This window comes from Leucopleurus acutus (genome assembly GCF_964270905.1).
Source record: "Leucopleurus acutus genome assembly, chromosome: 6".
Taxonomy (NCBI): domain Eukaryota; kingdom Metazoa; phylum Chordata; class Mammalia; order Artiodactyla; family Delphinidae; genus Leucopleurus; species Leucopleurus acutus.
This window is the reverse complement of record NC_139149.1, coordinates 114,292,725-114,314,642: the sequence shown is the minus strand read 5'-3', so window position 1 is coordinate 114,314,642 and position 21,918 is coordinate 114,292,725. Positions and strand designations below refer to the sequence as shown.

At 45.5% G+C, this 21,918-nt stretch overlaps 1 protein-coding gene across 4 annotated transcripts in view; it reads right to left on the bottom strand.

Moving 5' to 3' along the window:
* Positions 1-21,918, bottom strand: part of AGAP1 (ArfGAP with GTPase domain, ankyrin repeat and PH domain 1) — a 558,850-nt gene that overhangs the window by 80,043 nt on the left and 456,889 nt on the right. The gene's annotated exons all lie outside the window — the stretch shown is intronic.

Below are 21,918 nucleotides of genomic sequence, written 5' to 3'. Positions count from 1 at the left end.
ACACCAGCTCAGGCCTTTTTCCTCCACTGCGGTGCCAGCCGTCTGCTGGGCGTCATGGTCCCGACGGGGATGTGTGCTCCACGTCCATTGCTGAGCCCTCATCCGGGCTTCAGCGGCAGCTCTGACCCGAACACCTAGCCCACATGCCACGGTCTCCACGTGCCAGTGTGCCTTCCCGGGGCTCCTGACTGCCCCCTCTGTGCCTTGGTTTCTCCTTTTGTAAAAGATCAAGGACACGACCTCTCTTAGGGGTTACTGGGGAGCCACACGACAGGACGCCAGGAAGTCTGAGTACTCAGCCCTCCAGGCCGTCATGACTCCGAGACCCCTGAATCCAGCGTAGACTCGCACTCCACTAAACCCGCAGGGCACCCAGGGCCTCGCTGCAACTCCTCCCTCACCCTGCATCAGGATCTCTGCCTGACCCGCCTGGGCTGACCGTCAGCCCGTCCCCTCCAACCGCCTGGGGCCCAGCATTGGGTACCCACACTGTGGCAGGAACCCAAGACCTGGGCAGGCTCGTCACCGGCTCAGGAGGGATAGTGTGATCGTCATCTGTAATTTAACTGGACTGGAATGAGGTGGACGTCTCAGATCTTTGACTGTGGACACCGGGGTGTGGAGAGAGCATCACGGAGCTAGGCCGGCCATGGGAAAGGCCTGCTCTCATTTGCTCACACAGAAGGGATGGTCTTGGCCATCTGGTGGAGGAAGCGGGTGCCAGTCCTGACCTGGGCCCGAGGGACGAACGATGCCCACCACGTGTGTTCTCCAAAAGGAGACTCGTGTTTCTCCACGGTGCGGCCTGTTTGGCAACACTGTGTCCGGCACCTCTGAGTTCATCCATCTGGGCCACCACGCTGTGGCAGGGGACCCCAAACAGGCTTCACAGGCCTGTCTCTGGGGCAAGTTCCGGATCCAGGGACACGGACTCTACGAGCAGGGCTGAGTCGGAACTCTGGGCTATACTGAACCCGGCTGGTACTTGCGTGGTGCGGCCTGTTGGATGCATACAACATGGGTGGGCCTGACACCCCAGGAAACGCCCCTCATTCCCCAATACATCTCTTCTTTACCCATTTACGCTTCATCACGTGCCTTCTTCTGCAGGAGCAAGGAGAGCTGAAACACCCCAGAAGAGTCCGCTGTTGGCCCAACTCACAGTGGGTGATGGTCCGCCCTGTCCCCAGCAGCGCAGGGAAGGAGAGGCCTGAGGACTCACGCACAGAGTCTGTGTGATCCCTCCTGGGCGACACTGCTCACAGACCGCCAGCCGGCCGCCCTGCCACGTGTCCTTCTACACAACGTCCACCTTCTGCTCGGGTCTGAGAAAAATGTTTCCAATGGAGTCGAACATTCCCAAGTCCAGCCTCATCCACCCGATTTGATATACATTTTCCTCGTGGCTTAGGAGGCAGCTACGAATTGGAGAATCACAGCATAAATAAACTTTCAATCGCAGTCCGCAGGCTTCCGAGATGGAAAAGTTAAAGTTGCATTCTTGTGGAAGGAACTTAAATTTCACCAACCCTGGGAAAGAGCTGAATTGTTACAAAGTAACAAAATTTTAAAATTAGGGCAATACAATACACACCAATGAGGTTTCCAGCTTGGTTTCAGAGATAATTAGCCCAATGGACAAAAAAAAAGGGGAAGAGAAACATATTTTTGTTTGTTTTCTAATCCTGTCTATGTGCTTCCCTAATTAGTTCGGTTTAATTCGTTTTTATCACTCCTGACGTCCATCTTTGACCATTTCCATGAGCACCCAGGAGTGGGTCCTGGAGCTGAGAGATCTGGGCATATGTCCTGTCTCCAGAAGATGCCAGCTACTCGTCCTGCAGAATATCACTTGACTTGTCGAAACTCCAACTTCTCATCTGTAACGAAGTACCTACCTGCCAGTGAAGATTCAATGAGATAATGTAGCACAGAGGCCAGAACGATGAACGTAAGAATAAAAGGGCTTTGGAGAAAGACCATCAGGTTCATTTCTTGGTCCTACCTGTCTTTCACCAGCCTGAATCCTCGAGTGAGTCCCGTAACGTCTGGGCTGTTCTCTCTAGATCTGGACTGAGGGGCGTGGACGTGCTTCTAGGACAGGGCCTGGCGCACAGCGGGCACTCTCCCCTCTCCCCCCTCAAGTCCTAACTTCCTCTATAAGAAACTCTGGTGTCAACAATATTTTGTGGGTACCTCTGAACAGATTACTCAAGTGGACCAGTTTAAAAACTAGTCCATTTGGGGATGGGTGTACTTAGTGGAACACTCAAGGTCTCAGGTTACGACAAAAGTTAGAATGTTTGGGATATGAATTTTCCGAAAGGATGATTTTATAGACAGAGAAGATGTGATGACATCATATAGCAAAAGACCGGAAATCAGAAAGGCATTCTGATAATTTATGTTATATAATTATATGAATTCAGTACTATTATACTGAAAGCTGTATGAAATGAGACTGGATGCAGACAGACATTGATCTCGAAAGAAACCTAAAGTAAATGAAGAATGGTCATGTCGCTTAACTGAAGATTCATAAATGTAATCGAATGCCGAAGAGAAATGGAAGAAAATGTGAAGGAGACTAGTCATTATTTACTCCGATATCTTCAGGACTGCCTTGCGTAGCGTTGGCCATTGACGAGGGACCCTGAGTGGGTAGTGTTAACCGTATTTACAGATTTCAGACAGCAGAGAGCATCATGGTCCCTCCCCACCCAGGAGGGCTGGGCAGGGCAGTGTTGCAGGTTACCTGGTTGGTCAAGGCTGAGAAGTTCCCACTTCTGCAAACTGTCACACCTGTCGTGAGACACCTCCCTGCCAGCGTCTCCAGGAAGATCCCCAACAGCAAGTCTCGGGGGGGGGGGGGGCTGTCTGCCTGCCTCCTCCTGCCCCCCAGCTTTGTAAATAACCACAGGTAAAACCAGACCTCACAAATATTTTTTAAAGGCCGGAAGTCAGTAAACACATTTGTTGTGATAAATGCACACACATACAAAAGAAAAGCATATCTGATACGGACACAGGGGAGAGAAATGATTGCGCACTCTAAGTTGAAACACTAACATTAAAAAATAGTGAATGAGAGTACCTAATACCCTTTAAAAGACATCAAGACATAATACTGAATGTGACTGTTTCTAAAATTCTGTTCTTTCCCTCTCTCATTTTGTCTCTCCTAAACGAGTGCTTTGAAAGAAGATACCGGGGGGTCAAGTTCCATTGGTACCTTAACAGACGACCGTTTCCCCTTGAGGAATGAAAAAACAAATTATGATTAAAAACAGGTCTTTAACAAGCCATCGTGAAAATGTAGTTTTGTTTTCCGGATTCATTTTTTTTTTCTTCTGGCTGAGAGCAGGGCTTTCAGTGGCGAGACAGGAGTAATTGTGAAAGGAAGGAAAAAAGGATGGTGATATAAATCAGCAAAGGTTAATGACTGGGATGTGAAGAGGGGGACTTGTTTACAGAAATAGTGTGCAATTTAAAATTTACAAGAGATTTAATGCCACTGCTTGCCAACTGCTAAAACCAACAGCCCAGAAAACAGTGACATTAAGAAAAATATTACAGTTATAATCACCCCCAAATAAGTCAATTAGTGTTAGGGCACGAGCTTGCGATTACTTGACCCATTTGGCTTGCATTTAAGTGAAAAAAAATGTCCCCCTATTATCCCGAGATCACTGGATTGTGACCTATTTTGCATCACACGGATCGTACGCCAGCCTCCCTTACAAGGGCTCGGGCCGATGGGGGTGGTTTTCCTTTGCTTGGCATCAAAATAATTCTGACCCTTGACATTTGTAATCATAAAAAAAAAGGGCAATTTATAATTGTGTTGTTTCAAATGAAGGCTGGGGTGGGGGGAAATTCAATCTGCTATTATACAAAAGCAATGACGGCTGTCTTCGGTGAAAAAAGCAACGCAAGTCAATTTGTGAACTTTGGCACCAGACGACCTTTAGAAACACAACAATATACTGAATTTACAAGCAATAGCAGGCCATGCAAATGACCCGGGCCTGGCTGCCTCTGTATTAGAGCTGCAGAGAGCATTATGGAGAATGTTTCCACAAAACAAATTAAGACTGTTACTTAAATGTCACGGCACACTATTGTATGTGGCTACAGATCATTACACCTGCTACTAACACTTTTAAACACTGTAATAACTTGGGAAATATTACATTGAGTGCTCACATGTATAAAGGAAAAGAAAAAAGAGAAGAAAATAGGTTTGTGAAGTAATTTAAACATCACTACGACTGCAAGGGAAAGGTCAAAATTTAAGTAAGCTGAAAGGAACATGAATGGGAAAATAAAACACACAAACAAAAAGATGGAAAGACCACGGGAATGACTGTGCAAACACAATCAGGGTGCATGCGGCTTTGGGCGAATCGCACTTCCAGTTGTGCGCTGGAGAGGCAGGGAGGCAGGAAGGCTGGGAGGACGCGGCGTGGAGGGGGAGGGGGGAGGGGCGGCGTTACCTTCGGTGTTGGTGCTGCTGTTGTGGATATTTCGCAGGCTACCAACACGGTTTAGTTTCCATGCTTTGCGTTTGGCTGCATCCCGAGAGCAGATAGGGGAGAGGGGGAACAAGAGAGAAAACAAAAAGGAAAAGAAACAGATGAAAAGGGGAGAAAAGAAATGTCCAAGTAGCACGTGACGTCACCTCCGGCCTCCCGGCCGGGCCTCACCACCCCAAAGCGCAGAGAAACTCAGGAAGGGCAGAGGAAGGCCAAAAAAGCATCCTTAGCTTTGCACAGAATCCAACAAACGCCCAGGCAAGGAAGCCCATGCACCCCTTTCGCCCTGCTGGGTTCCACACGCGGCTACTCAAGACAGGGCAAAGCTGGTCTTTTCCCTGGGGGCTGGTAGCATCTTTTGAAGGAGCTACGAGGCCGGTCGCCATAAGCCCTCTGATTTGGCAAAACGCTGGGAGCATGTCAAATCAGAAGGGACTCTAGTGATTAGCCGTTCCTGTGTATGCTACAGATGGTAGGTGTGCAACGCCCAGAGCTGTTAAAAAATGAAGTACTTTCTCCCCAGACGTATTTTGATCTGGACAGGAACCTACACTAGCAAAACTCGACTACCATCTTGCTGTGGTTGAAGGGTGGTCCATTCTCCTTCCTATGGGGAGGAGGCTGGAGGCTCTGAATGGAGGAACCCACAGGGCACGTGCCTCCTTAAGCTCTCAGCTCACTGAAGAAAGCGTCCGAGAGAAAAAGACAAATACCAAGTTACCCACAGAGCAGCCCTGGGTTCAGAAGTGAAGTGCGGGACAAGTTTAACACAGGCATGACATGCCCACGGCTGACACGGCGTGCTGTGACTAACAGGGGTGAGATGCCCCCCTCCCACCTCCGCGGACCCTCTTCTCCACTGACACCTCCTCACCTCCTCCGCCCTCCCAACCCCCCACTCAGGAATGCAGACACCTGTGGCCAAGAGGCTGCCTCCTGCCAGCCCTTCAGAGGAGACACGTTGTAAAAGGCAAAGGGTTAAACAGGGTTTTGAGGAGCAAGCCTTCAGGCTAATGTGACTAAATATCCAAGCGCTGGACGGACAGCGTGGTCGCTGACGGCCACAGTCACTCACGCTCCTGAAGAAGGGGCACAATCGGACCATCTGTCTCTTCTGACTTCCACAGCCGGGAAGAGAAACTCGTCAAACCTTGCACGCGGCTTTCGTTGGATAACCACTTGTTTAATGCAGGTAAGAAGCGCTCACCTGGCGAGGCAGGTGTGTGCATTTCCGCAGGTGTGTCTGAAGCTCACCGCAGAAAGCTAGGCTAACCCACTCGGTCACAGGCTGACCAAAAAGCGAGGCATGCACTGGCCAGTGGCCAGCTCTCTCACCCCAAAGCATTCCTGGCTTAGGACAGATTGGCTCTTCTTGCCTTTGGTAGCATTAAGGCCAAAAGACTCAACCTCAACTAGTACGGTGGAGGCTTCAGGTCTTCCCAGAACCCCAGACCCCCGGTCTTCACAAGGGGTTCTGCTGCTGGAGCGAATCTCAAGCACTTTGGTGCACATTGGAGTGCTCTGGGGTGACAATATAAGATACACGCGAGAAACAGGAACAGGGAAGGGAACCAACGCAATTCCGAAACGGTACTGTATAATCAGGAGGCAAGTTTTATGTTAAGGAGAGTACAAACTAGCTGTGAGTTAGCTGTCACCTGATTCGAAATGAGAAAAAGTGAAGCTATAACTAAACAACTAACAATGACCTTGTGGCTTGAAAACCCAAATAATGTAATAAAAAATGTCTTGGAAATTTGGGGTTAGCAGATGCAAACTATTATATATAGCATAGATAAACAACAAGGTCCTACTGTATAGCACAGGGAACTATATTCAATAACCTGTGATAAACCATAATGGAAAAGAATATGAAAAAGAATGTATATATATGTGTAACTGAATCACTTTGCTGTACAGCAGAAATTAACACAACATTGTAAGTCAACTATATTTCAATAAAATAAATTTAAAAAAACAAAAAAAGAAATGTCATCTCTAACCTAGTAAGGTTGGTGACTGAGACCCTTCTATAGTATATGCGTCTAAATTTAGTTTTCCATCAGTGGAGAAGTTTCCCTTATCTCTACATCCTTAAGGTATCTTATCTATAAGGTTACCTGTCCCAGGTAACACCACACATGGCAACGGGAGTCTCAGGTACACCCACTATTACAAATGTCATTCGAGACAAAGGAAACCGGTCACGGTTTTCGAGTGTTTACTTTGGAAATGTTCAGCGGATATTTACCGAGTTCCTCGTATAACTGAGACATGCACAGAATTAAGCGTGTGCTTAATTATTTCAATAGCCCGAGCTCTGGCGTCTTGGCCCATGTTTCACAAGTTCCAGAAAGTCGTGGCCACAGAGGCTGCACTCCTCAGTGGAAAAAGTTACCTCTTCCTAAAGCATTTACATATAAATAGGCAGAATCTGGGCTGGGCACCTCTGTGCAAGGGAGGGGAGCTCTGGTGCAGAAAACCTCTTTCCTGCCTGCTTTCCGCCTTGCATTTTTCATACCCCAGTCTCCCATTACCATATGGATATATAAGCAGGAAGTGAACTTGCAGCCTGGTTTTCTATTAACCTATTGATGAAATAATCAATTTTAATGTGTAAAATGTCATGCCTTTTTCTTCCTCTTAAACAAATGGACTTTTTCTGGCTGATACCAAGGTCCTGAGACGTGCATTTGTCTCCTGGGGCATTGATTGCTCTAAGTCCACTTGTTTAGAAGCTTCTCAACGGGAAAATACAATCATATTATCATCAATAAAATCTCTGGTTATGTGCAATGCTGCTGCCTGGATTCACCGCTAAGGGAAACGAAGGCACCGCAGCAAACGGACCCAGGAATTATCCAACCTGCTGCCGCGGGCTGGATGCCTAGCTCCACTGACCAGCACACGCACGGCCGTCATGCTGGCAGCACCCCGTGACCGCAGGCCTTTGGAATAGACGGTGATTCTTTTTTTTTTTAAATAAACTTTATTGTTTAGAGAAGTTTTAGGTTCACAGCAAAATTGGATGCAAAATAGTGAGAGTTGCCATGTAGCTGCTGTCCACCCCCTACTCACCCCACACACAAACTCTCCCAATATCAACATCCCACACCAGAGCGGTACATTTCTTAGAATAAATGAACCCACACTGACGCATCATTATTTCCCAAAGTCCATAGTTTACATGAGGGTTCGCTGTTGGTGTTACACTTTCTATGGATCTGAACAAATGTACAGTGACGTGCATCCACCATTATAGCATCAGACAGAAGGGTTTCACTGCCCTAAAATCTTCCGTGGTCTGGCAACCACTGATCCTTTCATTCGTTTTGCCTCTTCCAGAATGTCATATGGTTGGAATCATACGATAGGCAGCCTTTTCAGATTGGTTTCCTTCGCTTAGTCACATGCATTTAACTTTCCTCCGTGTCTTTTTAATGGCTTGATTGATAGCTCATTTCTTTTTTTTGTTTTGTTTTGCGGTACGCGGGCCTCTCACTGCTGTGGCCTCTCCCGTTGAGGAGCACAGGCTCCGGACGCGCAGGCTCAGCGGCCATGGCTCACGGGCCCAGCCGCTCCGCGGCATGTGGGATCTTCCCGGACCGGGGCACGAACCCGTGTCCTCTGCATCGGCAGGCGGACTCTCAACCACTGCGCCACCGGGGAAGCCCGACAGCTCATTTCTTCTAGGTGCTGTATAATACTGCCCCAACTTGGAAGCGACCGAGACGTCCTGCAGTGAGTGAATGGATAAATAAACTGCGGTAATCTGGACGGTGGTTCTTGAGGACGTCGTGTGGACTAGCTCAAATGACTAAATTTTCTGGATGATTTTTAATTAAAAAATTTTGTTTTAAAAAATATTTCAGGAATATAGTTTCTTTCTTTTAAATAAAGATGAACTTCCTTTGCTTTTCTCACTCATGTTATTTCTCATGAAACTATTACTTCAATACAAGAATCTCCCCTGGTTTTGGACAAAAAGGCAACAGACTGTGGGCATTCCATCAGTGTTTTCCATTCTGCTGTTCTGCTGACTGGATAAACAAGAGTCTCTTCTGTGAGCAAGTTGCCACGATGCCTTATGTAACTATTTAAATGGCACATGTCTCAGCATCATGCATAACCTCTCAATGGACACAGAACCCTACCGCACGTAATTCCAGATCTAGTGCAAACCAGCTGTCATCCCCAATGCAGATGGTGAGATGGGCCACTTCTCCTTGCAGCCTGCAAGTTAAATGGAACTTTCTGAACCCCAGTCTGGGTTGGCAGAAACGTCAGCAGACCCAGGAAAGGGAGCCTTCAGCAGGACAGTGTAGCATTCTCCCCATAATGGCGCCAAAACGTGAACCGTGAACTTGGGTTAAACACCAGGCTACTACATGAATATCACAGCAAGAGGCGGCACACGGGACACACAGCTGATGGTTGAGAATTAAAAACAGAGGAGGAGGTGAAACTCGTCATTAGGTTGGTTGGAAGATATTTTCTGGGGATTAAAATTTTGCAAAAGGCAGGTGAAGACAGTACTCATGCCCCACATGATAAGAAAACACAAAGTTTACCGCCCTATAGTAACAGTGGTATTGTCACTTCCTCTTAAAATTAATAAAGAGCCCTCTTGCGTATGAACACTGAAGGTGTTAGTAAAACCGAATTTTTAAGGCGATCTTTGAATTACAAAGGGAGGAAAAAGAGAGGTGACTTTGGTACTAACGGTGACCAGTGTAGGAGCGTGCGCACTGGGGGATGTCACGTGACACCGTCCCCTCCTGAGCGCAGCCCTGAGGTCCACATTCTGCACTGATTAATTTTCTGGGGCAGTGCGCTACCAGATTGGCAGGTGGGTGGCTGTGACCCAGCTCACGCAGCTCCCAACTGCTGCCCGTCCTGAGTCGTACATCTGAAGAAGTAAAGCTGATATGAAGCTGAATTCACAGAACATTTCTCTAAGGTGTCTGGGAGTTATAAATGATGATTTTTGTGCTCGGATGACCGTATGAGGTATACCACCATACACGCAACTCCTCGAAATTACTAACAGACAGTCACCATCTTTTCAAAGGAAACAGAGAGAAAGGGAAAACGTGCAAATTACGGCTTTCTACCAAGAGTAGCTGGAATCATTTAGAGTTAACGACCCCCAATTATTACACACCGATTTATTTCTGGAAGCTACAGCTTTTCATACAAGTTCCTGTCATGATCATGAGGCATTTAAAATTTTATTTTAAAGGAAAAGTCATTCTGTTTCTCTAAAAACAGCAACAACAAAATTTTAACTACGGCGAATGAATGTCTGAGAACGAATCACACAGCAGACCTCCAACATGAGAATCCTCTGACTAGCTCTTTACGAGTGGAATAAAAATATTCTGCAGTCTGTTGGCGTGCTCAAACGAGCAGGGTTTTATCCTAAAGTCTTCCTCCATCCTAGTACCAGGAGGCCACAGACTTGTATTAGCGCCCCCTCGGGTCTCCTTCTGACAGCGCTCTCTGTTGATTAGATAAATATTCCTCAGATAGCTGATTAAAAAATGATGCAGCCAGGAGCTGTGTGTCCGAGCCCTGTCAGCCATGTTGGACGCTCAAGTGCGCATGAATTACATCCCTGGTGTGCACCGAGCGGGGCTGGCGAAATGCACGCTGCGGCCCTCAGAATCAATTACGAGAACTAATCGGACCTTTCTACCTAGGCAGAAGAAGGGGCCGGCTTGACGAGGGTGTGCCACTCATTTCTAAGACTGTCTTGTCTCAGCACGAAACAAATAACCGTCTCCATTCCTACCAGGGAGCGTAAACTTGTACCTCTTGGAGGAGCCACGTGATAAGCTCGTTTGATAGCACTGTTCCCCGTCCACAACGGATGTGTATTTATTTATTTGTAGAGATGCCATCAGTATAAATGCCACATGTGCAGGGGGGACTGCATGGGCTCCCTGGAGCATTGCAGCCGGACCGTGGCACCAGGATGCTGGATAAAGGCAGTCCCCCAGGAACCTCTGCAGGCAGGGTCGGATTCTGCTGTGGTTTTGTGTCCCTTCCACTTTAGTGCGCCCGGTGTCCCGCGATCTTTTGTCGGTGCAATTTCATTGTGAGGTTAGAGATTGGAGATTTCTTTTGTGCCGGCCATCTGAACATTCATGTGCTCAACAAGACTGGGTAAATGTTCTGTTCTTTTATAAAAAGGCAGTGGGTTTTTTTTCTTTTTTTCCCATAAGATGCAACCCCGAAGATTCTTCCACTATGTGAACTCACTACTTTAACTGTGAAGGGGCTTGACATAATGGTCGCTTCCTAGAGGCTACCACACAGAGAGGTAGTCATGTTGAAACGTCCATTAAAAGGGCCTTTGAGAGGATTAAACAAAACCTGAGGCCAAGCAAAATAGGACAAATGTGCAGGAAGCAAAATAACTTCATCCTTCCCCGTTTCCAGCAAGACGAGTGTTCTTTTCGTAATTTGAAGTCACGGGACACAAGACAAAATACCAAACCAAACAGAACTCCGAAATAAGGAATCGACCCTTAATTAGACAATTTTAATTCCATTTCCAATAACTCATAACTGCTTTCTTAACAGCCAATACAATTTCTGCATGGGGGCTTCTTTGCAGCTCTTAGGATTTGAAAACTGCCGAGGGCTTCCACGTAGTGGGCTAATGTAGACGCGCGCAGAAAACACCATTAACCCCGGAAAACATGGAAAATAAAAACGAAACAAAAACTCCAGGATACGCCACAAAACCAGAAGTTCCAATTAGGTGGAGCGTTAGTTTCCCTTTCGGCCTAGAAACACACTGAGCTGCAGAGCGAGGGTTCAAGGGTACCCAAAATTAATTGGGTATTTCAGTTTGACAACTGCGAGTATAACTTTCAATAGGGACTGAAATAAAAAAGTGACTTCACGCAGAATACCCCCATTTTAGCTGTGGCACATTCTCAGGTGGAGATGAGAAATACATCAGTACATGATGGAAACTTCCTTCCATGTCTTCAGGGAGTAGCTACTCATTTTGAGAAGGGGAGGCTTTTGCGGGGAGGGGGGGGTGGCTTGTTAGGATGTTGAAATCGGGGCTCCCTGGCCTCTCGGCTTCACTCTCTTTTGGGATGTGATAAGGGTGTGAGAACAGAGCCCACTCGTGACTGTTGGGTCCCCAGCATCACAAGGAACACTGCTTTTTTTTTTAGGCCTGGTTTCTTAGCGACTAGGGTAACGTATACCCTAATCCTTCCGTAGTATAGGACTGGACACGTGGCATTCAAAACAGAAACAAAAAGTAAATCAAATTCTCACGTAAGCAAGAGGAGTGAGGTCCAAATCAGTTTGTTCACGCTGGACGATGTGTGTGAAGGTCATCTTTTGTGAGATCCGTGAGCAACTGCGCTCACCCAGGCAAGCAGGGGCAGCGTCTGAGCGAGGTGGAGGGTCTCCCGACCTGCGCCCGTCTCGTGCCCCCTCTCCGAGGGCCGGCTGCTCTGAGAAGTGGAAGGCAGGCCCAAGGCTGGCAGTGCTGGGAGGGGAAGGCCGGCACGCGGGGACCACCTTAGGCTTTCTGAGACTGAAATGAGTGATAATGGGAAACATTCGTCTTTCCTTTTTTCCTCTTTCCTTCCTTTTTCTTTTTCTTCTTCTCAATCTCCTCCAATAGAATACATGGCAGGCCTTTTTCCGATTTTTTTTTTTTTTTTTAAAACACAACATCTTTCTCAGCAATTCTAGAAAAAAGTTTTTTAATAAAACTTCAAATTGCACTATCACATTTCAAAGGCAATGAGCAGTGAGAGCACCTAATCAAAGGCAAAATGATTTAATGACTGTGGCTTGTGCTCCCTGGAAGGGCTGTAATTGAGGGGCTGTGATCACTGGACCACCAGCTTCAACAATGGCAGACATTGCATTTGATCTGCCATCTTTGTAGCTGACTTCCTACAACCACCAAGTGAAATGATACCCTTTGGGGTTATTCAGTCCATCATATTCCCCCTGTGGCCATCTGAATCTGAGAAGACTGGTGAAAATATCTTCTAGAAAATGTTTTTAGCATTTTGCATTTAAAGAAGGACTTCACCGGAAATTCTCCATAGCATTCTGATTTGTGGCTTGAGAAATCCTGGAAGCCATAAGATCCTTGGTACTTACTGAGTCAATCAAGTACAAAGATCAGAGTAGGAAAACAAAAGAAGAATTCGAAACTTTTGATTCTTCTTGCTATTATGGAAATACATTCCTTTAAGCGCTAACAGATTTCTTCCCCCTAAAACTGCTTGACTATAACTTCACAACTTCTCAGCATGCTCCTTGGTTATTGTGAATGATTAAACAATGTCGTTATTATCCAAGGAGGGCCTGGAAAAGTACTGCAGTGCTGACACAACAAAATAACAAATGTCTCATTTCTTTCATTTACAAATAATTTAAATACATTAACTTTATTCAGCTTCCAGCAAGAACACGTTAGATTACTTGAATATTATTGCAGAAGCAAAATTAATTTCATAGCAGTATATAATATTAAGAATAAACCAGGACTAATCTAACTACCCCTTCCATTTTCCTTTTAAAGTTCTTATCCATATACATATGTAATTATCACACTTGTAAGTACAGCTCTGACAGATGTGTACTACTTTTGCATGTAAGGTGTTACAGTTACCAGAGTTTTCAAAACTATCCCTTTTAACAGTTGCATTGTGGAGTTAAAATATATCATAGTTGTAGCCATTCCTTACTGTTAAACATTTAGTGATTTCCAGTTTTATGCTATTAAAGATACTATAATCTGTTTCACTTAATATAGGTACAGATAATTACATATAGAAATATTTATATATATGTGTATATACATGCTAGAATACACACATGTATTTCTTCTCTTTGCTAAGCCTGCTGAGAAGACCAAGAAGAAATGACATCCCAGTAGCAACGAGCATACCTAGACCCAGATCTTGGTTTCTTATACCATTCTCCAATAAACAGAACCAGGGGTCCTTTGGAGAAATGGCTAATTCTAGGACTGAGACAGGAAAAATGCAACATGCGCCTGAAGCATCTTGTAGTTCTAGAGAGTAAAGAAGTGCTAAGACAAACAGGTAAACAAAACCCACCTTGATGGGGGTAAGGACAAAAGGGCACGGGAGCTAAGTGAAAGAGCCCCCGATGGCTGAAGCTGGAACAATTTGAGCATGAAGAAAAACACAGTAGTACTGGATGATAACCTCAAGTATAAAAGAAATATCCAAGAGTCCGTGCCGATATAAATGACTGAATAAATTAATAAATGGGGAGAAGAGGCCAAGCTTCCATGCAGAAAGAATTTCAAAGAGTTTACACAGGTGTCCCACCTAAAGCAGGCGGTGCATAACTCTCCACTGCTTAACTGAGGGCTGTCAAGAGAGACTCCCCGCGAAGCGGAGCGTGTGGAAGTGGGGATGCGGAAGGGAGAAACCCACAGTGGAGGAAACTGACAAACACAGCGTCAAGCTAGGTGATCAAGGTCAACACTGATAGTCACGTCATGTTGATAGTGTGTACCCTCGATATGACGTGATGAAAAGGGCACTTTATCTCTGTGGTCTTCCTTCACCAAACCTGTAACTCCAGACTGATCCTGAGAAAAATATCAGACAGATCCCAACAGAGAGGCTACAACATGCCTGACCAGTGCTCCTCAAAACTGTCAAAAGTCATCAAAGACAAGGGAAGCCTGAGAAAACGTCCCAGCCAAGGGCAGCCTAAGGAGATGTGAGGATTACACGTCACAAGGCATCCAGGATGGGACAGAGAGAGGCATTAGGTAAAAACTAAGGAGATCTGAATAAAGTACAGACTCTAGTTAACATTTATATATCAGTATTGGTTCATTAATTATAAGAAATATCCCATACTAATAAAAGATGTAAATAGGGAAAATTGTACGTGTGTGTGTGTGTGTGTGTGTGTGTGTGTGTGTGGCATATCTGTACTATCTCCTCAAATTTTCTGTACCTCTTACATTTTTCTAGAAAATAAAGTCTATTAAAAATACTACAATCAGCATCTTTGGGCAGGAATATGTTTTTGCCTCCCAATTATTTTAATTGTTTCCTTGGAATAAAATGGCAGGAGTAATATCACCAAATGAAGGGAATATTCTGTAACGTGGAATATATACGGAGAGAACCATCTCATCACAATATATCATTTATTCTACTCACTAAATCCACTTTTACAAGCTAAAGACAATTTGAAATCTTAGTGTGGCATCAATATTACCTGTCACATGTTCCACTGAAGTTCTTAATAACTTGAACGCCTACCCCAACTGGCAGTTGTGTGAAAAGATGTGCTATTTATGATTGTGAAGGTAGGCTTCAGAGTATGTTTGCTAACTAATATTCTTTAGAAGCAATAATATACCAATGCTGGTTCTTTGGGTTACTGTGTTGTCTCCTTGTATTTCACTTAGAATTGTTGACCTTTAAATTTTTTTTCCCCTTTAGTGGATTACAATGTATATTTAATAAAAATGTACCATGTTTGAACAAGTTTCCAGCTAACTTCCAGGATTAGCTTTTAACAATTAAAAAATGAGCTTTGATCCACTGAGAAAAAAGTGTTTGTGCTCATGTTGAATTTAGATCTCAGCTTCTAATCAGCACATAAAATCGTCTTTTAAATAAATGTGACAGGGTTTAATAAAATTAAACAGGAGAGTCATGCTAAGCTGGCTTCCTGAGATTCATCTGTGGTGACTTACCTATTCCGGGAAGGTCTGAACTTAAGAACGGCCTTAAGACTTTTGTCAGGGGACAAAATTAGCATCTTTTAAATGGGGATGAACAGTGATAGTTATACACGAAAAACAAGTTTCTAATCACTAGTGCATCCAGAAAATACGGTCCAAAATACATATGTTTTTCTAGGACACACGATATGAGGTGCTATTCTCACCAATGCCCATTTCGTATATAAAAACCCCAAATAAATTGCAAGAAAAAGAAATACTGGGCTTCCCTGGTGGCGCAGTGTTTGAGAGTCCACCTGCCGATGCGGGGGACACGGGTTCGTGCCCCGGTCCGGGAAGATGCCACATGCCGCGGAGCGGCTGGCCCATGAGCCATGTTCGCTGAGCCTGTGCTCCGCAGCGGGAGAGGCCACAACAGTGAGAGGCCCGCGTACCGCAAAAAAAGAAAAGAAAAGAAATACTAAACTGACTATGTCACAGAAGTACTGAGTTCAAGGCCTGATGGTTTTAAGGTTTTCAACCATCACTTTCATGAATGGATAGGGAACATATAAATCTGTACCATATATGCATTATTTAGGTTAAAAAAAACCCGTATTGTTTAAACTTCTCTAAGTCTTTGGGGGAGACAGTGATGTTTTACAGAGTGGGCAGGACAGGTAAACTGCCAAGAAGAAAGCATCAGGACAAGAATGCACCACTCCCTTCAGGGAGGAGATCTGGCTGCAGGGCGTGTGTCTGGTCTCAGCGGGTTAATGACTGAATTTGATCAGTGTGGCGTCTACACTGCTTGCTCCCAGAAGTGCCAGGTGTGAGGTACGATGAAGAACAGCTGGGCAGTGGGGTAGGGAAAGCTGGCGCTCAGGACTCTCGCCGCCCGAGCCGGCAGCAGCGCAGGGTGGCCGTGGGGGGACTGGGGCTCTGTGACAGGTCCCCTTGGCATCAGCTCCATCCCAGAGCTGCCACGAGGAGTAAATCAGACAACACACCAGGAAGGGCAGGAAGTCTGTGGGCTCAGGACCGCTCTACGTACACAGACGCATGGACAGAAAGTCTCAGACCGCATGAAGGACACGAGTGAAGGCAACTCCGGTTGAACCCGTAATTTGAATGATTTTCTAATGAACTTCTGCATTAGTTCTGTGGACACCCCCAACTCTCCTTTTTTTTTCAGTGAGCAAAGTAAAAGAAGTGCTGGAAATACAGCAGGTGTCTTGAGGGTGTGCTTCAAATCCAGCCACTCTGCCCCTCCTACTCATACAGATTTCGTTCTTAGGAAGCACAGTCATTAAAAAAACAATCTGAGGGGGCTTCCCTGGTGGCGCAGTTGGTGAGAGTCCGCCTGCCGATGCAGGGGACACGGGTTCATGCCCTGGTCTGGGAAGATCCCACATGCCACGGAGCAGCTAGGCCCGTGAGCCATGGCCGCTGAGCCTGCGCGTCCGGAGCCTGTGCTCTGCAACGGGAGAGGCCGCAACGGGAGACGCCACAACGGTGAGAGGCCCACGTACCTCAAAAAAAAACCCAAGAATCTGAGGACATGCTGAACTCAAGGCAAGAAATAGTATAAGTGGAATGAAATGTGTTAATGAAATAGCTTTCCTAACTTTTGGTAAAGTTCAATAATTTTATGAAGTCATGGCTCCTGTGGCATCTCCCTCCTTTTAATGTTTAAATGCCCCATCCAAGAGGTACAGAGGATGCAATGAGCTCCATCCTCAAAGGCCAAGAACCTCCAACGAAGAGAAACAGATGAAAGGCTTTCTTACCAGAAAACTCTGTAACAACAGCTGATGACCCCGCCGTAGGGGGTGGTGGTGACACTATTTGTGAACATATTCTTTTCACATCCCTTTTGCCATAAAACTAGAATTTGAAGCAGTTTATGAAACATACAGTAGCTCTCTCACACACAGAGGAGGGTTGGAGAGAGGGATTTCAACAGAAGACACTACTAGAATTAAAAGACCAGAACCTTTCATTTGAATGGACTTAGAATTTTTCAGATATCAAGAAGACAGGTTTTTTTATTACGTATCCTGGAGATGGCACTGGAGTAGCTAGAGCGGCTTAGAAGGTCGCAAAATGACATCTTCTTAAACAATAAACCAAACATTTTAGCAGGGATCAATATATAATCAACCACTAACCATACAGTACCTGGACACAGGTGCTATAGGAATTGAAGGTGCAAGATATAGCCACAGCTCTCAAAAAAATGTACGACAGAGAAGAAAAAATACAGATGATTAATCTTAAGATAGTACGGAGATATTTCTGAAAGTTGTAGAAACACAGTTCAGAATGGTTTCTGGAATCATAATATTTTATAAGTCCTTCATTAAGGGCACTATGCATGTTGCTGTGTACACGTACACACACACACACACACACACACACACACACTTCTCCACTGCTGGCCACGTAACACTCTACTAGAATCATCAAATAAGGCCCCTGTGATATATAAATTCAGTGAGGTTTCTCTTCTACTTTTAACTAGTGGTAGAACTACATTTTCTGATAAACTCAACTTGGGTGAAAAGGTAACAACAAACTGGCAGACATCAATCTCTCCCAGCGGTCCCCAAGTTTTTAAAAATATGCACTCCCTTCTGGACGACAATGATTCGGCAACATTCTAAAATGACTTTGCTTCCTGTCAATCACAACGTCAGTACACATACACTTCTGTCTATACAGAGGACACCTGGACTCAAGACCCTTGGCATCTCCAGAGGTCCTTCATCCGCAGGCTGGGAGCTATGGCTCCATCCTCTTTCCTCCCTCCAGATAAACTAGGTTTGATGACCAACAGAAAGTCCCAAAGGGGCAGCCTGAGAGTCGGCAGGCTTGGCTCTCCAGCTCATGCTTCCACCCCTGACTCAGGGGCACGCAGAAGCAACATCACCTCTCTAATCAAGACAGGTGGCATTTAACGGGCAAAAAAATTTAAATAAAAGGCAGGGTGGGAGGTCAAAGCAAAATGCCCACCCGATGACTAGAAACCATGTCAAAGCATAACTTTAAAAATTAGAAGACATACACCAGACACTTTCCTTCTCTCCCTTCGTCGAGCTGCCATGACTGGCGAGTCTGGCAACCCTCCCGGGGAGAGCTGGGCATCAGAGGTGTCCTCACCTCCCGTGCAGATGCCGGGTGCCCGCTCAGCCAGCAGCTCTGCGTGGTTAAATACGGATGAGTGAATGACAATGGCTGCTACTAATCGGTTACTGAGTAATGAAACTGACACAACTGATAAAAGGGTTCAATCTTGAGAAAAATGATTTATCGTTTTTCAGTTTACTGGCACTGCCATTTGTGTGACAAACGGTTGCAAAGCCCCCAGTTAATCTCCGCACACCTCCAGCCTGAAAAGGCAGCTCCAGCCTGCGCATTCAGGTACATCAGGAACAGCTAATACCCCGGCTGCGCCGAGGCAGCGAGGGCTAAATACTGGTGTTTTATCAAGGCTGATCTCCGCATCAATTTGCACAATGGATTTTTTTTTTTTTTTTTTTTTGGGCGATGGGTGAGGGAGAGAAGAGACAGAGAAAAGAAAGAGGTACAACAAGAAAGAAAGATAAGGCACAGCTAGAGAGAGCACGGTCCTAACACGGAGAAATGGAATTGTCAGTAGGATCAAAGCATAAATGACTTCGGATCGTCTCTGGATGGCAGATAGATTTTCTCCATGGCAAAGTCTGATCTGCGGGATCAAAGCGCCCTATCGAGGTTGTTTGTCACCTGAGAGTGCAGGGCTGCTGTGCACAGAATGCTCCTTCCACCCATGAGGAACAGAGGATGTTTATTCTTTAGGTATATTTTTTTCTGGTTTCCTGTGGGTGGGTTGCAGGTGGGGGGCAGTGTGGCTTTAAGGACATTAAAGATTTTATTTATGTACAACCCTCAAAAAAACACACTTATTTCTATGGCGTTACACGTTGAGTCTTATTCTAATTTTGGTAAGAATCAAATCAATTCAACAGGCTCCTCCCCCGAGAAACTGACATAACAGGAAAACCAGAACAGCTCGGCGTTTTGAGCCCTCTACTGCTGCTTGGTGCCTGTGTCATCAGACAGGGGGGTAAGTAAGTAAATAAGATAATGCACAGTGTAATTAGTATAGAGTTGGCAGAGGATAAACAGTAAATGTTAGCTATGATGGTGATGATGATGATCTACTTCTCAACTTTCAAACCAGAAAGGAACAAGCCTCTACTATACTACTGTCATATCAATCGGTAAATTTAAGATGTACGTAAGCGCAAGCACGACGAGATTTCAGTTACAGGAACAGAAATGGATGTGAGGTCCATCTTATAAATTACATCATCTCTATCGGCTAGTCTACAGCGTGAAGAAGTTGGGGAAGACTTCTAAATGTAACCAGGAATTTCAGGAATGCATAGAAACACAGGCAGGGAAAAAATGCTAAATGCAGTGGATTTCAAAGATAGGCCTTCTCTAAGATAACCGTGTTTGCTGAGATGAGAACATGAAACGACACGGTTATTAATTAGGACACATATGGAAAGTGTGTTACCGAACTTCAGGTGATAGATAAAGGGTACTTTAACCCAAGCACCGAGTCCTGGAGGAATCAGAGGCTGTGGATCGACGTCTAGATGGAGACGCTGGGGAAGGTGTCTGTACTAGACGCAACGCCTCGAGGGAGCCATCGTAACCTTCCTTCCGAGGCTGAATAAGCTAAAGGAGGGGCGGTTCTTTTCCTTTCTTTAAATGGAGGGCTTCTCAGAGCCCTCAAGTTGCTAACGTGCATCTAGAACGCCAAGACGGAGCCAGACTAAACAACACTCTGCAAACTTTTGTCTTTCAGAGCATCTCGTCGGATTCATGTTCGATAACACAAACTTTTGGAAAACACTGGTTTATATCACATAAAACCATCCTCATCCAAAAGAAGCACTTTGGAAGCCCATCAGTACCTCCAAGCGGGCCCTTCGAGGCACTCTTTTTTTTCTACCTGGTGGACCAGCATCCACGAGGTACACACCACGGGCGGGCAAGGTGCTGGGCTTTTCGGGGACACGAGCACATAGGAGGGTGTGTCTCCTGCCTTCTCGGGCTTTCCGTCTAGTGGAACGGGTAAGACTGGCCCATGTGAAATGTTTCAAACCAAACATGTCACGGACACAATACAAGGCTGCCCTGTGGCAGAAAGTAATTGTCAACCGAACTGCGTAGAGCGACATGAGTTGAGGAAAAGATCATTGTGCCCCCTGCCCTCCCCCCTCCCCCTCCCCCACCAAGGGTCAGCCTTTTTAGCTGTACAACCGTGAACGGTGGGCATTTTATACAGCTTGCTGTCAGTGCCGAGGGAAAAAAACTCCACGTAGGAACTAGAGTGTCTAAGATGCAGAGTCTTCGGTAAAGTTTCATTTTCAGGCCACACACATGAAAATCCATGTCTTAAAATTAGGAAGTTTTTCTTCATCTTTAACGGTACCTTTTGCCACTACTTTACCAGGGACCTTCCATGACCTTGTCATGATGGTGGTCATGACAGTGCAGACATTTCTAGGTTTGCCTCTGTGGCCGGACAGGCTCCCCAGCCCTGGACGAACTAGAGGCAGACGGAGCATGGTTCACCCTGGAGATCTACCAGAAGGAGCTGGAAGAGCCCAGTGAGTGGGACCCACTTCTGCGTGGCAACAGCTCTTACCCACCCCAGTGCGCACTGGGAGTGTGCACTCTCCCTGGTGCCCACCTGTGCTCACGGACCCACAGGTGGGTAGGACATTAGCGGGCAGGGTACTCTGGGTGAGTAGAACGATCAGCTTAAAAATTTCATCCATATGCTACTTAATGCAATAACCTCTAGGGGTTACTGTCTACAACCTTTGAAAGACAGACAAGTATCATATGCTATCACCTATATGTGGAATCCAAAAAAATGGCGCAAATGAACCTATTTACAAAACAGAAATAGAGTCACAGATGTAGAAAACAAACTTATGGTACCAAGGGGGAAAGGGGAGGGGAGGATAAACTGGGAGATTGGGACTAACATATACACACTACCACATATAAAATAGACAATCCACAAGGACCTACTGTGTAGCACAGGGAACTGTACTCAGTGCTCTGTAATGACCTATATGGGAAAAGGATCTAACAAAGAGCAGATATATGTATATGTATAACTGATTCACTTTGCTGTACAGCAGAAACGAACACAACAATGTAAATCAACTAGACTCCAATAAAAATTAATTAAAAAGAAAACCATCACTGTGCTGTACACCTGAAACTAACACATTGTAAATTAACTATACTCCAATAAAATTAAAAAAATAGAAAATAAAAAAATGAAACTTTGATTTATATGCTTAAAGACAAAAACAAACAAACAAAAAAAGAAGAAAAGCACAATTTAACAAGTGATCCCTTAAGTCAGAACCCAGTGTCCCTGGGCCTTTGTGAGGTGGGCCAGTATGATCTCCAAATTTACTGCGAGTAACTGGGTTCCCAAGAGCAATATTTTAATATATATGAACTGGGTCCCAAGACAGGAACTCGGGGCAGGCTCTGTCCTACACATGCGCTCACGGAGCCCTGACAACAGTCCTAGGTGGCTCACTGTCCCAGCTTTTAGGGCTGAGAGCTCCAGGGCAGGAAAGCACAGGG